Source organism: Carcharodon carcharias, chromosome 17 (genome assembly GCF_017639515.1).
Source record: "Carcharodon carcharias isolate sCarCar2 chromosome 17, sCarCar2.pri, whole genome shotgun sequence".
In the NCBI taxonomy this organism is placed as follows: domain Eukaryota; kingdom Metazoa; phylum Chordata; class Chondrichthyes; order Lamniformes; family Lamnidae; genus Carcharodon; species Carcharodon carcharias.
This window is the reverse complement of record NC_054483.1, coordinates 20,470,309-20,493,008: the sequence shown is the minus strand read 5'-3', so window position 1 is coordinate 20,493,008 and position 22,700 is coordinate 20,470,309. Positions and strand designations below refer to the sequence as shown.

At 45.6% G+C, this 22,700-nt stretch overlaps 1 protein-coding gene across 4 annotated transcripts in view; it reads left to right on the top strand.

Moving 5' to 3' along the window:
* The window catches only part of sema4c (sema domain, immunoglobulin domain (Ig), transmembrane domain (TM) and short cytoplasmic domain, (semaphorin) 4C), an 86,575-nt gene that overhangs the window by 24,724 nt on the left and 39,151 nt on the right, over nucleotides 1-22,700 (top strand). The window lies entirely within an intron of this gene.

The following is a 22,700-nucleotide window of genomic DNA, read 5'->3' as shown; positions in this document are numbered from 1 at the left end:
TTGCTTTTAAGCCTTGGGTGTGACCTCACCCTTGAGGTAGGTGACCAAACTGGTGTTTGAGCAAGTGGGAAAGCAACTCAAAACTCAACCAAAACCAAGCAACCGTGGCACTCGATGCAATATTTCACCAAAGGCTAAAAATTAGAGTGAAAATCTAAATCAGGTAGCACTGATGAGATTGTGCCCAAGCCTGGATTTGAAACGCCTGTTGATGTCTGAAGCTAGAAAGCGAGTGAGGTGAGGAGTTCCAGAGAGGTGACATTCTGGGATCCCATGAATTGGAGAAGAACAGTGCGTGCCAAGATACGCACTGTCTGTTCCAACATGGACTTGCCTCCTCCCTTCATGCTTACCCATGTGGAACAGTTGATAGGAGTTCAGAAGAGCACTGACCAGAGTGCTGTCAATAAATGAAAGGCAAGAACGGACTGCTTGCATGAGATAGAACAAAGTGAAACTAATCTTGCGATGTGCAGCCTTTGCTGTAGCTTGTGTATGGAAGTAAGGGGTATATGGGAGGGGTCTCCTGAAACGCGTGTGTGATATCCTGTAAGAATGTCCTCTGATGTCATGCTTTGACTTGGACTTCTTCATGAGTTGTTGAGTGGAGAAAAAATTGTGGTCTTGAGCACAAAAGTCAAAATGGAAGCCCTTGAAGGCAGTTTGATTGGACAAAGAAAGCAATGATGGGCAGTACCTATTATAATTGTTTTTACATATTAGAGGTGGATAAAGAGAGGCAAGATGGGGGAGGAAATTAAAACGGAAGGGAACTCTGAAGAAGAGTCAAATGGACTTGAAACATTATCTCTGCTTCTCTCTCCACAAATGCTGCCAGATCCGCTGAGTTTCTCCAGCATTTTCTGTTTTTTATTTTAACTTTCCCGCAGTATTTTGCTTTTATAAAAGGGAAGAGAGTTTACTTTCATGCATCACCCTCCTCTGTGGGACTTGTCCCATTCCTGTGTCCAGTGGGACTATTGTTGCTGTCTTCAATCACTGATGTTATCCTCAGTGAGGGACCTGGCAGGGTGTTGGGAGTGGGGGAGGGGGTTGGGGGATGGTAGGCGAGTTGGGAGTGGAGTTATTGTGTCAGGAAATGTCTGAGAGAAGTCAATTACCAGGGATAATTTGAATGCAATCACACCAGAGCCCTACTGAGTAATAGAGTATCTGCGGGCAGGAATTCAGCTCCCTTGACATTTGACTCGGTATATGCAATTAGTACTCGATGCTTTTAAAGAACAAGTGATTTTCACCAAACAGTGTAGTAAATATTATAACACTGATGTCAAGTTCTCAAAAGATGGGGGATGGCTGCAAAGTTTAGCTTGCTGATCCTCTTGTCTGTGGAACTCTCTTGCCTTGTCCAGGACTGCAAACTGGTCATCAAGTCTTTTTTATTCTCGCTGTGCTGGTGAAATGTTTTGATTCTCCCTCTCTGTCCCACTGAAAATGCAGAAATGGCAGTGAGCTATCTCTGAGTGGCTTGTGCCCATCTCCTTCACAATGAGCTCCCTGTCATGTGAAAACACTAAGTTGCCTACGGGCTGTCATCTCTTAACTGAGTGACCATGTTGGCAGCTAATTGTTGGCCCAGTAGAGGACACAGGGAAATTGTGTGGCAGGCCAGCAGGCTTGTTGTTGTGCCATTCTGTCAGTTGGCTTGGTGATCGTAATGTGTAAGCTGGCAGACATACCAGCTCTCCAGTATTCAGTGCTGGGTGGACATGGATCGTTGTTCCAATGTGCTGGATTTGAAGATTTCCAGTGAGCTCACCCCAACCCAACATGACTTATTATCAATTCATCCGACTGGTTCTGTAATGCAAGATATCGCCTGTTTGTTTTCCAAATACTTTGTTTGTCCCTCAGCCCAGTGATTCTGAGCTGGTAGTCACCATGTTGTGCTAACCATAACTCAAGTCCTCTCTGACCTTATCTTGTTCATGAGATCCACTTGCAGTCTGCTGACCCTCCTCCACCCCCCGCCTCCCCCCCCCCCCCCCCCCCCCCCCCCCCCGGATTTCTTGTCTGACCCGCATGTTAGCTGATATTGTAAACAGTTCCTTCTCCTCTGGGACTGTTTCCACCCCTGACACTCCCCTGCTTCTCCCCCCCTCCCACCCCACTGCTCTTAATGTTTCTAAAAACAATGCCTATGACCCTGCTGTCCTTCTAGACTATCCTACCATCTCCAAACTCCTGTTCCTCTGCGAAAGTGCTTGAACCTTCTGCCAACTCCCAAATCTATTCCTCATTTTTGCAGTCATTTTCCCACAACTCCTGTTTCCATTCCTCACTGGGATGTCTGCTGCTGCTGCTGCTACTTCAGTGACATTGTGATATGCTCCAAAGAAGGGCCATTAGTTGTACAGACTCGAAAACTTAACTCTGTTTCTCTCTCCACAGCTGCTGCCAGACCTGCTGAGTTTTTTTCCAGCATTTTCTGTTTTTATTTGTGACATGCCCAACCCTGCCACCTGCACGTGGGACATCAGAGCAAACAAGGCTAAGAAGTACAGGGAGTTGGCAAAAAAACTGAGCAAGTCTGGCAGCATCTGTGGAGAGATAAAGAGAGTTGATGTTTTGATCCAAGATGATTCTTCAGAACTAAGAAACAGGTTAGCACTCGACAGAGATAGCAAGGGGTTGTCTACTTAAACACCGCACTCCTGCGCCCAGCATCCAGTCCGTGCTCTGCGCACTGTGTTTTAGTTGAATGCAGATCCCGTTTTTGTATCTAATCTTTGGAGCTCCACAGATTATACAGCATCTCTGCCAGTATTTGGCTACAGGTCTATAATTAGAGCAAAGAATATAATTTCCTGCAAACCGAAATAGTATCTGAATATGGGCTACCCTATGTTTGTGGATTAGAGGAGCAGGCTTCTGGCCTTGTGACTCAGTTTGTCCGGCTCTAGTTGGAGTTGTTTCTGCTTTTTGTTCGGCTTTGGTGAGTGACTTCTGGATAAGCTTGTGGGACAAATTCTCAACCTTTTTTTGTTTTCTGGCGCTGGAGGTTTGCTCACGCCCAAAAAAAAAAAAAAAAAAAAAATTCTTGAACTCAAATGCTGTGTGAGCCCAAAAGCCTATTACACTGATTTGAACTCATCTGTACTCCAGAACTCCAATAATGTTTTGACAAAAAAACATTTCCTCCTTGATCCCAGCTTGCACAGGAGGAGGTCATTTGTGCCGGGTCTTTAAGAGAGCAGTGCTTGGTGTTTGCAACCTTGGCATCATTTCCCATTCGCCCCAGACCAATCCCATCAATTCCCTGTGTCATCTCAAAAACATCAATTCTCCCACACAAAAATACAAAAGCAGTTGAAGGCAGTTAAAGTTGTTTTGGCCACTGATTTTTTTTTAAAAAAAATGAACAGAAAGCCTTCTGTTTTCATTCATTGAGATCCTGGGACCTTGATGTTAGGAAGAATTGGACACAAATTTGGGCAGCAACCTGAGCGTCCCACATGCTGTTTCTGAAAGGAACTCTTCGCATGTTTCCATTGTTGATGACACTTCTTGTCACAGTGCTCACCATTGACACCCGAAGGATAGGGAGCTGCAAATGTAGATGTAGAAGGGTCAATTTATGAGTTTTACATAGACTATGTTTCTATTCTCTAGAATGCAGAATGTTAAGGGGGTTACTTTGTTGAAATTTTGAGGGTATGAGGGAGAGAGAGAAAAACATTTTGCATTTGTGGGGCAAGCGGAGGATGAAGGGATAAAAGCAAAATACTGTGGATATTGGAAATCTGAAATAAACACAAAATGTTGGAAAAACTTGACAGGACTGACAGCATCTGTGGGGAGAGAAACAGAATTAATGTTTCGAGTCCACATGACACTTCAGAGCTAAAGAGAAGTAGAAAGTGGTGGAATTTATACTGTGTAAGTGATGGGGGGGTAGGGTGGTGGAGCAGGTATAGCAGGATAGAAGGTCAGCAATAGGTGGGGGCTAAAGAGAAAGTGACAAAGATGTTATGGACACAAGACAAAGGGAGTGTTAATGGTAGTGGTAAGGGCTGAAGAAGGTGCTGGTAGTGGCATAAAGGTAGGGTAAGGGCTGAAGAAGGTACTGGTAGTGGCATAAAGGTAAGAAAGCAGAATGTATGATTAGCAGAATAAATGCAGCATGTTGTACTATCAGTGCCAGGCCATTCTGAAGAGAATTTAAGAAACAGTTTTTCATGTAAAGAGCGTGAGAAGTGTGCACTTCTCTCCAATAAAAAGCAGTAGATGTTACCTGAACTAATCTTCTAAATCTGAGATTGGTAGAGCTTTGCTAGCCAATGCAGACAAATAGTGCTCGGATACAGACCAGCCATGATCTCTGAATAAGCAGAACAGGGGCTTGAGCAGCTGAATGGCCTCTTCCCTGTTCCTGTGATTCCCAAGTAGAAAGTATATTTGAGGACAGCATTAGCCTCTGCTCTAGCCCTCCGTACTGAATAAATAATCTTATGAAAGTCACTATCTGAGCTCATAAATCAATGATGGGGTGCTGGAGAGGACTGGTCCTCCCAAGATATTTACCTGTACAAGAGCCTATAAAGGGGGTTTAGTGGGCTGCTTCAAAGAGAACAAAAGTATTGTTCATTGCTGTTTTTGTGCCTTGGTTGAACTAGAGAAGCTGAAAGCCTAAGTCAGGTTACACTTGTGTTTCCCTCTGAACATATTGGTCAGTGTTTTCATGGAGTTTCCCTATTACCAGAGGTGTCTTTCCTTTGCATCAGGAAAGCCTGTGACCCACAGGGATTTCACCAGATCTGGGATCAACCTTGATTGAAGCTCTCTGAGGGAGAGCCTCTGCTTACTCACTATCCCCTCTGCATTCCAGTAGGGACTGGGCTTCAGGTGGCAGAGTCACAGGATTACAATTTTTGTATTGGAACTCCGAGAAAGCCTGCACCCAGACAGGCCCACAGGAACATTTCACACAACCTGAGCAACAGCCTTCAAAAAAGCAGAAAAATCAGCAATAGCCCTGAATGTAGGCCAATGACATATAATGACACCAAATCCAGAAGCTGACAACCCCTGGATAGCCTGAAGAGTGGGAACAGGCAGCATTCTGTTTCAGTAGAGTACAAGGATGCTGACCTGCCTGTGCCTCTTTCTCTCTTCTCCTGTCACACTGCTTCAAAACTCTTACCCGTTAGAGAGGATTGAAAGTGTATGTGAGCTGTGAGAACTGACAACTGATCTCTGGCAACGTCAGTGCAAGCATTACCACCTGCAGGTTCAATGACCACTGGGCTCGCTCCTTTAAGCAGAAGCTGGGACTAGTGTTGATTTCCTGTCATTGAGCATAAGTTCAAAACTCAGCACTTGCACCAAATGCAGGTGGTTGGCAAATACATGCATGTACTTCCTACAGCATGACCACACACTGGTCTAGGGTCATACATCCCCCTGAGTTAGCAAACATCTGCTTCCTGTTTAAAGCAGACCAGCAATATCACAAGTGAAAAGTGAGTTAACCATTGTAACAAAAAAAAAAACTGTGTCCTTGTGGCCCCGAGAGTGGACTAGGGAGATTTCTGCCTTGACTTAAAATCTTATGAGGGAGTTATATTTCCTTCCTTTTTGCCTCGAGAATGTGGTTCCACTGGTACTGAAGCCCAGTGACCAGATGAGCAAATTATTTACATGTGGTGTCGTCCTTGGATATTGCAGTGAGAAAGGTAGTTATTCAGTCCGTCCTGGCTATGCCGGGTATTTGAAAGAGCTGTCAAATTAATCCCACTCTCCTGCTCTTTTCCCATAGCCTTGGAAATGCTTCCTCTTCAAGTACTTCATCAATTCCTTTAATTCAGTTAGGACTAAATTTGCTCCCATCGCTCCTTTTCACATTCCATTTCAGATCATAGCCACTAGCTGTCAAAATCTAAGTGTTTCTTTATGTCGTCTTTGGTTTTTTTTTGAGAGCTAGGAGTAGGCCATTGAGGCTGTTTCAGGGCTGCTAATGGGAACCCTCTTCTCAGCCTGAACAAACCAGTGCCAGTATTGGGGTTGCATCAAAAACCTTCATTGGTGCTTTTATTGGTCTGTGCCATTCAGATTCGGGTGTGCGTTGTATTTTTTCACCCCACTTTTTTACAGTGTAATATATAAGTCTTGTTTATAAATTGCTGAGGAAGAAAGCAAGGTTTGGTGTGCATGATTCTTGAAGTTGTTTCAGCAGTTGAAGGAGATTGAGGACTACACTTGAGGTGAGAGGAGATGCTATGGCCAAGAATGCCAGTATATTGAGGAGGAGCAAAGGTGCAGTCTTTGAAGGTAAGAAGGACTGTAGTTCATTCAGTCTGCAAAGAGACAGAAAATCACCTGATTTTTCCATTGGACAAGAACCTGTTCCAAATAAATGGTGTTGACTTGTACCTTTGAAAAAGTAAAAGAGGATTCTGTTGACTGAAGTGAGGGATGTTTGGGTGATGATGGTGTTGCAATTCAGTCGTTTGAGTACTTAGTGTGCAGTCTGAAGGCAGTTGATGAAATGACAGATTGAAGTCATCAGCAAAAGAATGAATGACTTTAGATCATGAGCGTAGGAGGAGGTTACTGATATGAGGAAGGAACAGAGTGTGGGAGAGAGCTTTGGGAATGGAAACCATCAGCAAATTTACTATCAAGTACAACACAGATGGAGCAATTGGAGGGTAAAGATGATGACGGCAATATGCTGGTGGTATTTAGAGATGACTGAAGCCAGATGAAAGATTGAGGAACTTTACAAAACAATGGAAGATGACTCACCAAACAGTTCAAGAGGCATAAAAACAAAAAACTGCGGATGCTGGAAATCCAAATAAAAAACAGAAATACCTGGAAAAACTCAGCAGGTCTGGCAGCATCGGCGGAGAAGAACAAAGTTGACGTTTTGAGTCCTCATGACCCTTCAATAGAACTTTAGTTCAAGAGGCATGTTGCAACAAAGCAAGACTGTCAGAAATTTGATCATGCCAAAAATTCTCCTGCTTCAAAATGCTCCTTACAACCTACTTGTATAAACATCTCAATGTCCCGGTATAGGGCTTGGTGTTAAATTTGCTCCCTATGAAGCGCTTGCAGGCGTTTTTCTGGTTCTAGATATTTCATAATTGCAAGTTGGGTGAGCTGAACACAGGCTACGTTTGAAGGAGGAGGATAGATGGACTGAGAGTAAAGAAAACAGCAGAAGTTAGTGCCAAGTTTAAACCACGTACTTACAGGATGACAGGGGAGATAGCAGAGGTTTTCATGGAGTCTAATAGATTGAGAATCCAAACGATCTGAAAGGAGGAAGGAAACATGCTGTTGGTTCACTTGGTGGGAGGTTTCCTACCAGAATGTTCAGATGAAAAAGAGAGGAGCGCTGTGATCTTTGAAGGTCAGATTTCTCTTGAGTAGGTAGGACAACTGTCATGAGATCAGCAAGGAGCTCACAGTGGGTCTGAAAGGTCTGTTTGGCAAGGAACTGAAAAGGGAGTGGCAGAAAGATTGCAGACTGCACAACTTTTGCACCAGAGGACTTAGGTTGACTGTTTTGTCCATTTTGGCCAGCAGTATGCCTTTGTGGCAGGGTGTTGAAAATGGTCCAGCCATTGCCAACGTGTACACATTGGTTTGGCACCTTCATGCTGTATGAATGAAGTGAGAACGGACTAATAGTACAACCAGTGAGAGCAGGTTTGTAACATCAACAGAGACTGCCAGTTAGTTACTAAACTGTAACATCATACACAGCATGTAGAGTTCCTCGAGGGAAATAATATTTCCTGTTTCCATTATGGAAGAGTGGAGATCAATAGCATAAAAGGGTGTGGAAGCCGAGGGTTTGTAAAGAAAATCATTCATATCCATTCAAGGTTCCTCTTTTATTTTGCCGCTTATGGATTTGGTACTTGCCGGTGTGAAATATGTTGTTTTCCATTCTTAGCACCAGCTGGTCAGTTGCAGTATAGATAAAGCTCCCACTACACTTTCCACACCAAACACTCCCAAGGCAGATACAGAACTAAACTTTGTCCACATCGCCTCATCAAATACTCCCAGGTTTGTATATAGGCAGGTTAAATAGAGTGAAAATTCATTCACAAATTGCCAGGAGGTCTAAATGAGGCCTCTGAGGCTTGGCTGCTTGGTGTGTTTCTGAGGGCCCTTCCTGTATCAAGGGCAGTAATCGTAAGATTTCTGCTTCTGTGGTTTTGGAGTGAAGCTGTTAATTGTTGAGGTTTAGTTAGTTGGCTCCTGTTTTGTGAAAAGTGGATTGATGAGGCCCCAGACTTATTGCACAGAAGGCTTTCATTGACCAGTCGTTGACCTGCCATGGAGGAGCAGGGCCATTGCTCAACCCACTGCAATATCTGGCCCTTGGAATTACGGTTTCATGAGTCGAATTGGATCAGGCAACCACTCTGCATTTCTATTGCCAATGAACGTTTGTGCTTTTTATTCCAGAAGCTTTTCTGAAGATTCCTTTGTGCATGATGGAGTAATAGCTATAGTCTACTAGAATAAAATATGGTGCCCTATTATATGCCAGTGAATTGCTGAGTCAGCCAAAACCATTGTGTGTTTGCAGCACTGGGTCGTAGTGGTGTGGTGACCAGTCATAGTGCCCACTCACCCACCTAAAAGTTGGCACTGAGTGAGACTCTAATGCTTAACCTTATAACCTTGCATTGTTTAAAAGTGGGTGCAGCAGTAAAGGGTGGCACTAACCACTCCTCTGGGTAGGGGAAAGGAGACTGACGAACCAGGAGCCTGCGCTCCTGACCGCTGTCCAGTGATTGGGGCCAACGGGTGCAAAGTAGGCTTTGGGTGCGGATAGGATTCAGCTCTTTTGTGATGCCTCAGTGGTTGAATATGCAGGTGTGAGAACTGGCATGTGGGGGAGGAAAGGGGGTCCTCTGTACCCTTCTGAGTAGCAAGAAGGTTGGGACTTTAGTTTAATAGCTGATTGCTTCACTGGCACTGCAACATGAGCCAATAGCTTTTGCAATTGCTCATTTGCTCCACCCAACAGTTGAGGTTTTCCTGCTCCACCTTCAGATGTAGTTTTTTTTGCCAATTAGTATTGCATCATGCAAGGATACAGCTCCCAGTTCCCTCCAGCATCTTGCCCAAGTAGTCATTCTTCATGACCAGTGTGTCTTAGTCAATTGGGGTTCACCGGAAGTAGGCCTGATGCTGTCCTTGCTGGTCACCAGCTCTTTCCTGCAATGCATGCTTTCCAATGTGGGGGTTAGCAGATGGAGATGGGAGTTGGTGGCACCGAGGTCACTTTGAGTTCATTAGCTTGGCTGAGTTAAGTGAGTGCCTAGTTGAAGGGATTAAACCCGTGACCTTTCGCACGGAGTTGAGCACAGGCTGCGTTGAAAGGACATGCAATCCTTCAATTAAAATAATGACAAAATGCTTGCAGGAAGTTTGAAGACGGGAATTTCCAGTCCAACTTGGCTTTGAAATAATGCAACTTCAGCCAACCAAGTGCAAGGAGCTCGGGTGTTAAATTACCAGATGACGTGGACTGCTCTTTATTCCCGATCGTGCTTTGGCTTGGACCCCTTCAATTTTAAGGGTGTGTAACTGCCTATTTGCCAAGTATTCTTGGCGGAGGAGCCTTAGGCTTGATTGATGAATGCTCCCAAGTCTTTCCACTTGGGGATCATCAGCAAGATTTCCAGTTATCTCCTGCTTCATTGTCAACATTTTGTGACAGGACCTCTGTTTCTAACTCTGGGATGCGAATGTGGGTTAATTTATGTCTCGGGGTGGCGGGGTGGTGGCAGGCCAGCTCTAATGAGGATCTCTGACAAGGTCATCGCTAGTGGTCATGAGAAGGTGGCAGCGCTGGATCTTGCTTTTGAACGGCTGCAGTCCCATGTGCTCCCACAGTGGTGTGAGTGAGGGAATTCCAGGGTTTGACTGTAGCCATTGTGAAGGAATGGCCACATAATGCTCACGTCAGATTGTTGGTGACCTTGAAGGTGATAGCTGCTGCTCTGGCCCTTGCTGGCAGGAGAGGGAGGTGCTGTGCAAGTAGCCTGGGTGAGTTGCTGCATTTGCACCCTGTTATTTGCCACTGTGTGCCATTGACAGATGGGATGGGCTTTGAGCTCAGTGGCTGAGGCACTGGTTGATTGAGCACCTCAAGTTGTCCAGCCTCCTGAATGTTCCTGCAGCCTCAGTCATTGGGGCAAGTCATGAGTTCTCGGTCAAACTCTGCCCTTTTCAGTTGAGGGTTCACGGTCAAGGGAGGTGATGCCCTGGCACAAAATCCACATGCACACTTTTTCCAGCAAACAGGGACAAGAACCTTGACTTTTTAAAAATTTAACCCCTGTCCAGAACACTCAGTACTAAAGCCAATTGTGGAGGCCCAACTGGCCGTCATTAAGTTAAGCAAACAGGAAATGAACTTTCTGAAATAAATCCATTTCATAGATCCCACACAGCTGTCCAGAGGACTTGGAAAGCTTTATGAAGTCCCCAATCTACAAATACACTGCGATCCTGCTATCCAGGAACAGATCTGCATAAGGCCACTCCGATGTTTGTGGGACAATCCCATGACTCAAACGGCTCCTTTGCCCAGCAGCTGCTTGTTTGATCGTTTCGAGTGAGGGTTTCCGCAGCTCGCCAGGCAGCACTCAGAATTGGAAAGCTGTAAGTCTCAGGGCAGCTGACTGATCAGAGGCAGCTTGGCATCTTTTCTCTGACCGTGTTGGCAGCACCTTCCATCTCTGAGGAGGTGGGCCTGTCCATGTTGGGAGCGAGCGGCCTCTGTCAAGCCAGCTCCCCCAGTCAGCCCATGAGTGAAGAAGCCAGGGAGTTGAGTGGCCCAGATTCCCTGTTTTACTTTGTCATGTGTGCAATGCTCAGTGCACAAGAAGATGCCATTTTTGATCTCCCTCCCCAGAACCCCAGGATGTACTAAGCCTAGGCAGCAACTGAAGAGCTACATTTGGCCCATGTGACCATAGCTGGTGACTGCCCACATATGGAGGAGGGCAGGAGGTTTGGCAATGATGGCCCCTGCAATTCAATAGCCTCCCAGCACACTCTGTTGAGACGTGAGCATGGAGAATAATTTTTAAACAACAGCTCTCCTCCTTTGTAACTGGATACTAGATTTGAGTGTGCCAGGATTCTTCAAAGAGGTGCCCACATTCTAGCTTAATCCCATTTATTCTTGAGACTGGGTGTGTTTTTCTTGATGCTGAACTTGGAGCAACTCCAGACTGGTGCCATATTTAAATGCAGAATCACTGGGAAGCTGGAGTGCCGATATCTCCGAGGAGAGTTGGCCCCCTGCGCTCTAGCTCACAGTCAAACCAGCTGTACCACTATTCTCCTCCCACCATGAAGACGCTCCAGGTTCAAATGGTTTCAGATGCAGCCTATATGATGTGGTAAGGACACACGTTGCTTAACCCAGAATTGGAAGATATTGTTAGCTTGAGCATTCTCCAGCATTTCCGCAGTCTCCAGCGAGTCAGTATCTGCAATGATATCCTGCATCTCTCTCAAGCCAGTTAGTATACTGAGGTCCCCAGGTGCATGGGCTCCCTCGCCGTGTGGATGCAAGAAAACATTGCTGGAGACGTTTCAGAGGATTTTTTTGGTTCCCTGTTTTTCTCATCTGTCCTGAAGCTGCTGACTCTTTGGGCTGTGGCTGTGGTTGAGAAAGTAATGGAAGGTTCTGTTGGTGGAATTGGGTGAAGTAAGGTGCAAGGGGGCTTGTGTGGAATGTAGGCAGAGACTGAGCCAGATGGTGTCTTTCTGTGTGTCGGTACCATGCTCAGTTGTGGAGGAGATCATGGCACAAATTGTTTCGGACTTTGTCTGAGCTGCACACATTTACCCTCCCCAGCACTGGGTGCTGAGACCAGTTGCCCCTCATCTGTTGGCCCTTTTCACTCTTGATTAAACCAATTAAACTAAATTAACACAGTGAGGTACAAATTTTTTTTAAAAAAGCAGGCCCTTAAAGGGATACTGCAAAAATAAAAACTAATCTTAAAGGAAACTTGCAACATCAAACCAAAATGTGGTGAAAGGGGCCAATAAAGCACTCCAGACCCCGCGGTGCCCACCGACCAAGGAAGGCCTTGATGGTGCCGGTAGACACCATGTACTCCCTCTCCAGGGGCACCCAGCCATGACAGTGGCCGTGGAAGAGGGGCAGACAGTCGGGCCGGGTGACCCCCTCGGTCACCTGCTGCCTGGACCTGTTAATGGCCAACTTGGCCAAGCCCAGGATCCGATACATGAGGAGGTCCTCCTCCCTCCCTGCTCCCCTCTGCACCGGGTGCCCGTAGATCAGGAGCATGGGACTGAAGTGAAAACAAAACAAAGGTAAAAGGTTTTTCAAGTAACTGAAAAGTGAGTGCAGCCTACAACACTCTGTACACATGGTCCACAGACTCCATAAGACCACAAACAATGGAGGTGGTTGGCCCTTTTTAACCTGACACAGATCAAACCCAGGCATATAACTTTGCATATTGTTTGGAATCAATGACTAACCGATATGTGGATGGCTTGCAGAGTGTTAATACTGCACCTGCTCCAATAGCAATCACTTGAGGGGAAGCAGTGACCCTATTTTCATAACAGTATGAAGAATGAACGATAGATGAGATTAAAAAGACTTGCATTTGCATAGTGCCTTTCGCAACCTCTTGCTTGTACCAAAGCTCGTTTCAGCAAAGTAAGTACTTTTCAAATGTCAGCAGTGTTATGTGGGAAATGTGGCAGCCAGTTTGCACACCAAGTTTCAGCAAACAGGATTGTAATCACGATCAGATAATCTGTTTTAGGTGATGTTGGTTAACTCCTGAGTACTGCACTGGAATGCCAGCCTTGATGTTTGTGCTCAATCTGGAGTGATTGGGAATAATCCCACAACTGTGGCTACCAGGGCAGGTCAGAGGCTGGGAATTCTGCAGTAACTCCCCTCCTGACTCCCTGAAACCTGTCCACCATCTACAAGGCACGAGTTGGGAGTGTGATGGAATATTCACCCCTTGCCTGGATGAGTGCAGCTCCAACAACACTGGAACCTTGAGACCATCCAGGACAAAGCAGCCCACTTGATTTGTACCCCATCCAAAACCCTACACATTCACTCCCTGCACCACTGGCACACGGTGGAAGCAGTTTCTAGTTTCTACAAGATGCGCTGCATCAATTTGCAAAGCTGCCTCCGACAGCAGCTTCAAAACCCACAACCTCTATGACTGAGAAGGACAAGGGTAGCAGATGCATGGGAACACCATCACCTGAGGTTCCCCTCCAAGCCTCTCACCATCCTGATTTGGAATTATATCGCTGTTCATTCACTGTCGCTGGGTCAGAATTCTGGAACTCCCTCCTAACAGCACTGTGATTCTACCTAAACCAGATTTCTCTACCGTGATTTAAGCAGGTAACTCATCTTTTGAAGCGCAATTGGGGGTGGGGAAAAAAATGCTGGACTGGGAAGCGATTCCTGCATCCCGTGAAAGAATAGATACTTCAAAAAAAAAACTTCTGATGCTGAAGTGAGAAAGTTGCCAACTCTCAAATTAGCAAGACTGCAGGATTCCTTAGACATTAGGAATGTGTCTTGTACGTGTGTACTGTAGGCGGTTGAAGAGATATCTGTTAGTCATTGCATTGGAAACTTCAGATGTCCAATCGTCCGTTTGGTTGATGATTCCTCCATCATGAGGGAGTTGCTGAGCTGGATGATATTGCAACTTCCTCAGATGTATTGACAGATGGCTCGTAGCACAGGGAGCCTCAGAGGTAGCACACTCTGCCATAGCTTTGTTGTAAAACCCACGTTGTCAATGATCTCATTGTGCACTCTGTAAAATCAAGCATTTAACAAAATAAATGTGGTCAGGAATATTCCATGTTGCTTTCTGAGAGATTCACTTGGTGAATGCACTGCCCAGTGTGGTAACTGAATCATGCAGAACAGAAGTTCACAGGTCCCACCCTGCTCGATGCAGAGCCAGCCAATCTCGCCAAGGACAGCGGGCGCAAGTCTATCTCCTGTTAGGCAGTAGGATCCCTGGGTTTGTTGAAGAGGGAGAAAGCAGCCAAGGTTTTCAGCTCCTGATCACCATCCAGTTATATACAATAGCAAGATGTTCATGTGATCTCTTGGATCGATCTTAAATCTGAAGAGATCGGAGATGAATTTTCTGGAGCATTGTCTGTTCAGCCCTACGATTTGAACAAGTATTTGATGATGTTGGGCTGGCCATTATGATTGTGGGGTAGGATTTTCATGTCTGTTATTTTTGTGTGTTCCTAAAGTGCACACATTGTGACCAATACTTGACATTTGTAGGCTGTGACCTGTATTGATTGGAATTTCAAAGCCTGTGTTTTTTTGAGACGGCCCCTAACTGGAACAGCCAGTCGCTTAATGGGAAGGGGGGTTCAATTTATTTGATTGCCTGGCTGTGACATCAAACTTTCTGAGAAATCAATACTCTGGTACGTTGCTAGAAAAATGAAACTAATTGGGTAAAAGTAAAGGTTGAGAGATCGGCTTTCAGCCAGTGGTCAAAATGAGACTGTGGCTGTGAAGCAGTGTGTGGTGCATCAGCTGCAAGGACTGAAGCCATGAGCTGCATGAACAGTTGAGGTACACTGAGAAGCCGGGTGTTTATTTTTTAAACCATAGCCGACCATACCATGTACTGGGATGTCTTGCTGTGTGGTCGGATGCAGATGACTCTGGGAAAGCTACGCTATCAGCACCGTCAGGAATTGAATGAAGGAGGCTCTGTAGAACTATGCCTTGGTATCTGTAAATTTCAGTTGATGGAGGCTACTTGAGGGTCAGACCTTGCGTTTCGGAGTGGTTGAACTGTACCAAAGGAAGACTGAGTTATTATGAAAGACTTGGGAATGCACATGTGCGCAGTGCCACATGTGTACTAAGAGAGCTGCCTAAGAAATTTGTTGCATTGACTATTTCAAGTGTAATTTAAGTGTAATCTATTGAATACAATTAGCCTGTTAATTCACGTTTTAATGTATGTCGATTTTGATTATTGCAGTAAAAGTTTCAAAGAGTGAAATCTTGTCCATTGGTTTCTTCCTTTTGGGGTCATTTGGGATGCTGAGTTCTTTACCTTATGGGTCTCCACAGGGATCATAACAGAATAAACATCAGCTAAAGACAAGATGATGGGCAGCTTTCACAGAACTAAATGCGCAGAAACATTGGGAACTGACCTATGTATTAGCACCTACATACTGCTGGAATGATATCCTGAATTGAACCCTAGCAAGGGCCAGTACCTTGAGAAGAATTGTTCAAGGGGGTCATGCTGTGGATGACTCCTTGCCCCAGCAGAGGAGTGGGGAAAAGCACTCTAGTTGTATTCTGATGGAATAGCCTTTCTTTCTCACCTAAATAGGCTGTGTGGAAAATTCGATGGAAGGTATGATGACAGCCCTCAAGTTACTTGAACTTTTATTGGCAAGCAGTGTTTGCAAGGAAAGATTTTTTTCCAGCCAAAATTGAGATATTCAGCTTCTAATGATGTTTGTGATCTGGCATTTTACGGATGACATCTGAGTACTGTAATCTGGAAGAGTTGTTGCTGGCCTTGTGAAGTGAAATGACACCAAAATTTAGATCTGACTGCTGACAGTAATGGATTCGCAGAGTGAGTTTAACCTTCTGAATCACTTACTGATTAAAGTTTTTTATGTGCAGCATAATGGATACCTGAAGAGTGAGTTACAAACTACGATCTAATGCGGATCGAATGGCTTATACATGACTGGACACCTGGGGATGAGTTACAGGGGACAATCTAACCAAGCAATTTGGATGGTTTATAAATAGAATAATAGATTAACTGGAGCGAGTTAGACGCTGGGAGCTAATTTCAGAGTTTACTGGAGTGAGTTTGCAGGCTGGGATCTAATCGAGCAATGGTGACCACTTGCTGCCTCCACTGAGCTGTGTTCGCTCATCGCATACCAGGGATCAATATCACATTGTTTTTGTCTCCAAGCCTCAACATGTCCTCAACAAGCCTCAACGTTTGGACTCGCAAGCTGATACTTCTGTTTTGGAGTAAACAAGTTCATCTGCATTTTAGCCTGTAAGTCAGGTTTAAGGGAGGAGTTTTTTTGTCTGAGCAGTGGGATAACTTGGCAAAAGTAGCACCTGGAAATACCTGAGCTATGCAACATTACAGGGTGAAAATATGAAGCCAAGGAGGAAGTGGTTCTGTCTTAATCTTTTAAAAGGGTTACACTTTCCACTTGCGGGGTCTACAAGTAGTGCAATGAAATATTCTGGAGATACCATCGAAAATCTGCAAAATATGAAAGCAAAATTGGGCAAGTCCATGTGGAGGACAAAAGACTAAATTGCATTTATGCAGCTCTTACCATAACATATCCAGTCTTTTTGAAGTGCAGTCAGTGTAGTAATGTAGGAAAGGGATCCCATCATCCAGACACCATGCTGTAGCAATCACAAACAAAAATAGCTGGAAAAGCTCAGCAGGTCTGACAGCATCTGCGGAGAGGAATACAGTTAACGTTTCGAGTCCGGATGACTCTTCCTCAGAACTGAGGAAAAATAGAAATGAGATGAAATATAAGCTAGTTGAGGGAGGTGGGACAGGTAGAGCTGGATAGAAGGCCAGTGATAGGTGGAGGCAAAGAAGAGATTGCAAAAGATGTCATAGACAAAAGGACAAAGGGGTGTTGACAGTGGTGATATTAGCTAAGGAATGTGCTAATGGGGACATTAAGGGTAGAAAGCAGGACGAGCAAGGTAAAGATAGCCTTAGTAGCCACCCCACCCCCCACTCGGGCTGTCACTTGCTCGTCCTGCTTTCTACCCTTAATGTCCCCATTAGCACATTCCTTAGCTAATGTCACCACTGTCAACACCCCTTTGTCCTTGTGTCTATGACATCTTTTGCAATCTCTTCTTTGCCTCCACCTATCACTGACCCTCTATCCAGCTCTACCTGTCCCACCCCCCTCAACCAGTTTATATTTCACCTCATTTCTATTTTTCCTTAGTTCTGAGGAAGAGTCATACGGACTCGAAACATTAACTATTCCTCTCTGCAGATGCTGTCAGACCTGCTGAGTTTTTCCAGCTATTTTTGTTTTTGTTTCAATTTCCAGCATCCGCAGTATTTTGCTTTTACCATGCTATAGCAGTCAGGGCAGCTATTGTCGAGTTTTGGTTGAGGCAGGATTTTACTGTCTGCATGTCCAGAGACAGGCCATTTGGCCTATCATGTCTATGCTTGCTCTTTTGAAGGGCTATGCAATGAGTTGCACTTGCCCACGCTTGGCATTCTTGATAACTTTCCCTTCATGTGATTATCTAATCCAGTTTTGCAAGTTAGTATTGATTCCTGCAACCAGTGCATTCCAGATTGCACATCAACCCTGCAGGTTCCTGATGTCACCTCTTTGGTCCTTCTAATTTGTCTTCAGTTGTCTTTGTCTTCTGGTTCGTGACGTGTCTGGCGCTGAAAACAGTTTCTCCCTGTTTACTGCATCAAAGTGCTTCATTTGATTTTGAACCCCTGCAGTGAGTCACAGTTTTAACCTTTGTGGTTAGATTGGTCTCTGCTGTGCTTTATCCTGCTGCCAACTTCTGGCCAAGGCTGTCCAGCTCTCAGCCAAGAACATCTCCCTCGGGGTGAAGTACTAAGGGGAATCCTAGCCCAGAAGGAGTCTCCAGGAGAAATGGTAAGATAAAAATAAGCCAAAACTGACTGCACCTTGTGTTATGGTTAGGAATTGGTGACAGTTGCGCAGCTAGCCTGTCAGTACTGTGGGAGCATCTCGTCTCAGTGCAAGTTGGCAGTAAATCCAGAATCCTTTTCACACAAGTAAAGTTGCAGTTTTAGTTCTGATGCCATCATGAACTTTACCCAATTTGCTTCACCTTTTGAGGGGAGTCAACAATCGCACTTAAAACTTGGCTGACAGGAGATACACTTCTCCCAAAAATAAAATGCTTGAAATACTCAGGAGGACAGGCAGTATCTCTCGATAGAGGAACAGAGTTATGTTTCAGGTCAACAACCTTCCATCACTATTTTTTTCAAAACTGTAACTTGTTGAGGTAAATCACTGAACAGTTCATGTTTGACACTACATAGGGTGCCATACAGATCAGTTTCCAGTTACAAGCGCCTCACAAGCTTGAGTGTTTTTGCTCGGTCATCAGCCCCCAAGGTATATTAGGGTAGGAGGGCTAAAGTCTTGTATGCCAGAAATATTCTTCATTCATAAAATATACAAAAGTATATGACGTGATCATCCAAGGTTGATGTTAGATAAAATCGAACCAAATCAGTTTCTTCCATACTTAACCAATATTTAATATTTATCATACTCTTTACCTGTTTAGCATACAGCCCAAAAGGATTTTTCATTGTTTCCTGCCCCTGGCTGTACTAGACAGTTGCCTTCCCCTGCCCCAACCTTTAGTGTGCCACTCCAGCACCTTTGCTTTGACTGGGTGAGGGTCACATGAGCTCACACAATGCAGGAGTGTAGGAGGAGAGTGTTAATTGCTGATAGCTTCAGGTAGTGAGGGGATTTGGCTCAATCTTTTCAGTATTTGACCCTTACTGCCAGTTTTCAAATGGTGTTTGGGAGGTGAAATGCTAAAACAGGATGATGCCATGGGCAGGGTCACCCAGTCTTAACACGACCTCAGCTCAGCCTGAGTCGCTGTGTGCGTCTGTTGTTAATGTTGGAACTCCTTCTGAGAGTTGAGCTTGTGGTACTGTTTCTTCGGGCTTCTTGGGGGAGCAGGATCACCTGAACTCCGGTGCCTATTGTGCTCTTGCTTTTCTCGAGTCAATCCCTTGAACTGGTTCCATTGCCTGTGTAACGTGAAATTCAACCACTTTGAATGCTCGAAGGTTACAAAATGGGGATCCTTTTCTACTGGCCTCAAACCTATAAATGATAATGGAAAAGCTCAACTTAGAGCAATGGACTAACGACAGAGGACATAGGTGGCTGACGTGCCGGAGATTAACCCTTGACCTATAAATCACCCGGGAAGCAAATTCAGTTGGTGGAGCTCCTACTGCTCATCTGCTATGACCACGTTGACCAGATTACCTTACCTCCCGGACACGAACAGCGCCTTCCCCTGCTCGTGGCTTCTTGAACTCGGGTGCTGTCCAGGCGGCCCACTGAGTCTGCAGTTGCTGTTGGCCTGCTGCAGTGCCACTTCCCGGTTCTCCAGTCACCATCAGAGGTTCTGGTCTGCCCTATTCGTGACCTTGACTCCTCGACACTGTGGCTCAGAAGTCTCGGATTTGTGGTGCTGCTCCTTGCTGCTGGCCTGCGCTCTCATTCTCCCTGAGCTTCTGGCTTCCCCTCCTCAGCTTGGGTCCTGGGCTTCAGGCTCCGCAACACCCACTGTCTGCCAGCCTACCCCCTACCTGCTGAGCTGGGGCATCCCCTTTCTTCTTGAGCCAGGGTTTCCTGCCCGGCATTTGGCTGGGGCCAAGTGCTCTGCAGTGGGTGGGTACTGGCATCCAACCCCACACCTGCATCAGAAGTCAGGATGCGGAGGTCCCACTCATCTCCCCTACTACACCTGCTTCTTGTTCGTTGAGGTTTTGAATAACTTTGTTGAAGTTGCCAAGTGAAAATATTTAATGGCTAGAGCACCCCTTGCCCGCCACCTTTTATTAGCACAACTTCTTGTTACACCTTTACAAAATTCCTGCCCACTAACTAATGTTGAAAAGACCAGCACAGTGATGGTGGTAAATTTTTTTTCATTCCATGCTGTCCGTTCCTGAAGGTGTTGTCACTTGTCCTTTCACTATTTGGTTGCTCCATGGCATTCTTTATCTCTCAGCTAACATGGGGAGTACGACGCAGATATCTGGCTGCCTTTCTCGGTAGGGGAGGACAGGGGGACATGTGTGGATGAGAGCTTCAGATCAAAGGCGCGTGGCGCTCTTCCCAACCAGAAGTCACAGCATAGTGTTGAAGAACAGGAACCCTGGTTATTGGTCTTCATTCTAATCCCCCCCCTCCTTGCTGCCCTGTCTCCCGGCTCCTTCACTGTCCAAAGCAGCTCGGGCATCGGTAGAGCGACACGGCAATGATACTAAGCACTAGAATACAAAGATATGAAGGGGAGGCCAGTGGTTCCCAGAATCTAGACCACCCCCCCCCCCCCCCCCCCCCCCCCCCCCCAACCCACCGCAAGTGCCATCGTATCAGGTTCCACGTTAAAGCATGGTAATTGCATGAATGCTTAATGACACTGCAATGAGTAGTATATTGTGGTTTTGGAGAGTGCAGTGAGCCTGATGGAACATGATTGGACTGTAGTGGGATGAGGGAATTGGCAACACTGGTGATCTGGGTTGAGCAAGTTGTGCACAGCAATGAGTGTGCCACCTGCTGCAGCCAGAAGGACACCATTGGAATTGTACCACTGACCGCAGGCAGAGCCCTAGCCCACCTCACTGTGGCCAATGAGATGACTTAAATGTTTTGGTACACGATCACTCTCTGCCTGGCCTAACCAGGATCTGACTGGAGTAACTGAGCACTCCTTGCAATTGATTTCAGGACTTTGAGCTGGGTCTGAATGGAAAAGAAAGAAAGCTTTGTATGTTTGAAACCTGAAACAAAAGCTTAAAGTGGGCGAAGGCACAACAGCACAGTCAGCATTTGTGCAGCAGAGTGAGAGGTTTCATCTGTGAACCCTTGTGGAGAATGTTTGGAGGAATGTGGAGCAGCCCAGTGTAAAAGGGGTGGATTCCATGTCATCATGGATTAAGTGTTCATGCATTTATCATTGGGGTCTGACTTGGGGGCTGGATCCTGGGAACCGCTCTCCTCTTATGTTTTTGCATTGTAGCGTTCAGTGTCAGCAGATTAAAAGCAAGCAGTTCTAAAGATAACTCCTTCTATGCAGCCGGTTCAGTGAACATTCGCCAAATGAGCTGACTCAACAGTTTTTGGCTGTTCATGTTCTATCGGCCTCATACCCTCACTTAGGTGACAAGTGCGTGTTCCTGCAGAAAAAGGATGTCACATTTCCAGCACTCTGAAATTAAGAGGCTATTCTCATTCGATAACAGAAATCTCCTGAAACCTTCGATAAGGGAGGAGAATCTTTTGAGATTTCTCCCAGTTGTGTCCAGGGAGCTGTTCTACACTTCCACAGTGTGCTGAGTGTTCTAAGTGCTAAGTACACTTCCACAGTGTTCGTAGTGTGACAGCAGCAAGTAGGGAGAACATCCGACTGCCTGATTTCGTGTTCACTTGTAATATCAAGGACATGCAGCAATGCAACATTTGGTGGAACAGAAATACCAGCTCTAAAGTTGAGCTTGATCCCATTTTCACTGTGGCCTGGTTTCTCGTGGTGATGCGGGCATCTGATGTCACCTGCCCAACCTCTTCTGCTATCTCCTTGATCTCAGCTGTGCCGATTAGAGGAATTACGGGAGACAGGAAAAGTTGGATACCTCCCTGTGCCCTCTGGAGGGGAATATCTGACTGTACTGCGCACACATTTCTCATTATCACTGCAGTGTTGTTACAAAGACTCTTCCAACTATGGAGCAGGACAATAATGTATTTACCCCTTCCCCATAGACACATATTGAGAGTTTAACACTAGGGTCAAGTGCTGGTGGTTCCCAATCTGTCATTGATTGTGGGAGCAAGGTTTGAAGGGAGGATAAGTGCCACACAGAAAATTATGCTGTTGCATTCGAGCATGTTGGGTTTAAAAATAAGCATTCCGCTCTCTGAGTCATTGTAGTAATAAAACACGAAGTCATCTCATGGGCAGCTATAATGTGGGTTGGGGCTCTGCCTGCCACCATTGGAATGGTACTCGTGTCCTGGGTGGGTACTGAAGTTTGAAACCATGGGAAATAATTCACCAGGGGCAGTACCAGATTGTAGTAATCGCCCTCCACCTCCAGTGAAACCGGAACTATGTGGTATTTGTAGTTTCGGAGACTCCTTGATCTCCTAAAAAAAATCAGACCACAAGCGACAGCTGATGCAAGCCCTTGTGGTTTCCTGGTGTTGGCTGTTAGCTATTAGTAACCTCCAGTGTGCCTCGAAAAGCAGGATGAGTTAAGAGTGGTGAGATTATAGCAGGGAGAATGCCCACAATGACTCCTCATAGATGTTTACAGCACAGAAGGAAGCCTTTTGGCCCATTGTGTCTGCGCCGGTCAATAAAGATCTGACGACACTAATCCCATTTTCCAGCACTTGGCTCATGGCCCTGGAGGTTATAACAATGCAAATGAATATCTAAATAAAGGGACTTGCTCTGCATTGGCCAGGAATCGAACTTGGGCCTGCTGTATGGTAAGCGAGAATCTACCACTGAACCACCAATGTCAGAGTTTAAAACAACTGAGCAGTCTCTGGTGGCACTCCCTACAGTTATCATTAAGTTTGCACTTGATCTTACTCTGCACTGAGTCCCACCATTAAATTATTTAATCTAACCTCTTCTAGCTGAGCCTATGTCTAAGCCCCTAACTGGGACTTGAACCCAGCACCTTTCACATCCAAACTCTCTAACCGTGAGGTATCACGCTGTGCCAATAAAGTTAAGGAGCAAACATACCTAAATGAATCTAGATGTGGTGGAGGCACAAAGGAATCTACGAGTACCAAATAGACCAATC